The sequence below is a fragment of the Schistocerca cancellata genome, chromosome 7 (assembly GCF_023864275.1).
Source record: "Schistocerca cancellata isolate TAMUIC-IGC-003103 chromosome 7, iqSchCanc2.1, whole genome shotgun sequence".
Taxonomy (NCBI): Eukaryota; Metazoa; Arthropoda; class Insecta; order Orthoptera; family Acrididae; genus Schistocerca; species Schistocerca cancellata.
Window position 1 is genome coordinate 398,216,998 of NC_064632.1, and position 2,274 is coordinate 398,219,271.

Here is a 2,274-nt window from a genome sequence, read left to right on the forward strand (position 1 = left end):
AGCAGTCCGCGGTTCCGGGCTGCAGCGCCTAGAACCGCGCGTGCAGCGGTGTGTGCGCTGATATGAAACTTCATTTCATTCTGGAAACGTGCCCCAGGCTGTGGCTAAGCCATGTCTCCACAATATCCTTTGTTCGAGGAATGTTTCTTCTGCAAGGTTCGCAGGGGAGCTTCTGTGAAGTCTGGAAGGTAGGAGAAGAGATACTGGATGAATTGAGGGTGTGAGTCGCGTTTGGATAGCTCAGCTGCTAGAGCACTTGCCAGCGAAAGGCAAAGGTTCCAAATTCGAGTCTCGGTCCGGCACATAGTTTTAATCTGCCAGGTAGTTTCAATTCAAACACAATGGCTAATTTATGTATTAATGCTGTGCTCTCTTAGAAAAATGAACCAACTGAATAATCCGAAAACTTTTCGAATGAAAACAGTTCCTAATTTCACCTCAAAAAGTTCGTCTTGGACCTGTAATTGATTTCTACCTTGCAAAGGATAACTGAGCTTTCATCTGTCTGCATACTGGTGAAATATGAACTACTGAAGTATATGACCCCGAAATAAATCAGTACTTCCTTATTTGCAATATTTCAACAAGATTTTGCAAATTTTAATATTATAATCTATCCAAAAATGCAGCAGCTGTCCACGCAATAGTGCAAGGCATGCATAACAATGCAGTAAAGTTCTAGTATTCATTCAGACTGTGACGATATACTTTAGTGAAATGTTTGCAGATAAATAAAACAGTATTTTGAAATTATACTGAATTCCTTTTAGGAATACAGAAGTGACTCGTACTAATATGAATAACAACTGTTTCCTTACCATTGTCACGCAACATAAAAATTAACTCACACAAATAGTATTTAAATTATATAAAATTTACTCTTTGCTTTTCTAATGAAATACTTTAACTGAAGGGGGAGGCTGAAGAATAATGATTAAGTTTCTGAACACATTACGGATAATTTGCCCTGGATACCAAAACGCTGACATTGTTAAAAATAACGTAATCTGTACAATACTTACGCGGCTAGCTCTTGCAGCAAATAAAACTTTTTTTTTTTTATTACAGCCGGCCGGGGTGGCCGAGTGGTCCTAGGCGCTACGGTCTGCAACCACGTGACCGCTACGGCCGCAGGTTCGAATCCTGCCTCTGGCATGGATGTGTGTGATGTCCTTAGGTTAGTTAGGTTTAAGTAGTTCAAAGTTCTAGGGGACTGATGACCTCAGAAGTTAACTCCCATAGTGCTCAGAACCACTTGAACCTTTTTTTTTTTATTATTACAGAGACCAGGCAGCTCTGATCGAACACGCTGAACTACCGTGCCGGGTAATCCTTAGGCTATCCGAACACGCTCCACGGCCAGTACCAAAGTTCCATAAGTCGTCAACCACGTGTCTAAAACCAGCACTCCTGCATCCACTATGTAAATTCCCATACAGGGAAGGCATTTTAATTGAAAGTCGCTTGCACCGTGACGACGGATAAATACGATATTGCAGCGCCTGTGTTCTTCAGAAGTCCGACGCAATGTTCCTTTGGACATGCATACGTTTATACGCCGACACCAGGCAAGCGATTTTCAATTAACATGTAAAAAAATGGAGCACCTGTAGCCGTCCTTTCGATGTTATTTATTTATTTACTATGCAGCTACCAGTTTCGGAGATTCAGTACACCATCTTCAAGCCTTAACTGATGATGAGGGGGTTAACTCTAATCGCACACACCATTCCGTCATGGGCAAAATCTATGAACTGGTTTGTGTAGTCTGTAACAACGATGTTCTGCTTCCAACCAGCCTACACGAGCTCAAGTTGCATTGAATCACCGTAACTCGTAGCTATATAATAAATAACATCGAAAGGACGCCTGTAGGTGCTCAATTTTATTACATAAGTGAACGGCCGAAGTCTCTGAGACCTTTAATCAGAAGGACGGACATACAAAAACTTCAATTAAAATTACTCCCCTGTACGAGAGTATACGAGGGTCACTCCAAAAGAAACGCACACTATTTTTGTAAATATAAAGTTTTCATTCTGCATGTGTGAAAGTTTTATAGTGTATAGATACATCCTTCCCGCTTGTTTTCAAACTTAGTTAAACCTCTTCCCGTGAGTGGCGCCTTCACAGCATGTCTTCAAGATGTCTGCTACACTTGACGTTCGTCAGAAGCAACGTGCTATCATAGAATTCCTGTACTGTGAAAACGAGACAGTGGGAAACATCCACAAGAGGCTGAAAAAGGTGTATGGAGATGCTGCTGTCGATCGC

General features: G+C 41.6%; 1 non-coding gene across 1 annotated transcript; it reads left to right on the top strand.

Annotated features, from left to right (window-relative positions):
- Positions 1 to 1,071: 1,071 nt before the first annotated feature.
- Positions 1,072 to 1,155, top strand: Trnaa-ugc (transfer RNA alanine (anticodon UGC)). The gene has a single exon. It is a non-coding gene; the product is annotated as a tRNA-Ala (tRNA).
- The last annotated feature ends 1,119 nt before the right edge of the window (positions 1,156 to 2,274 follow it).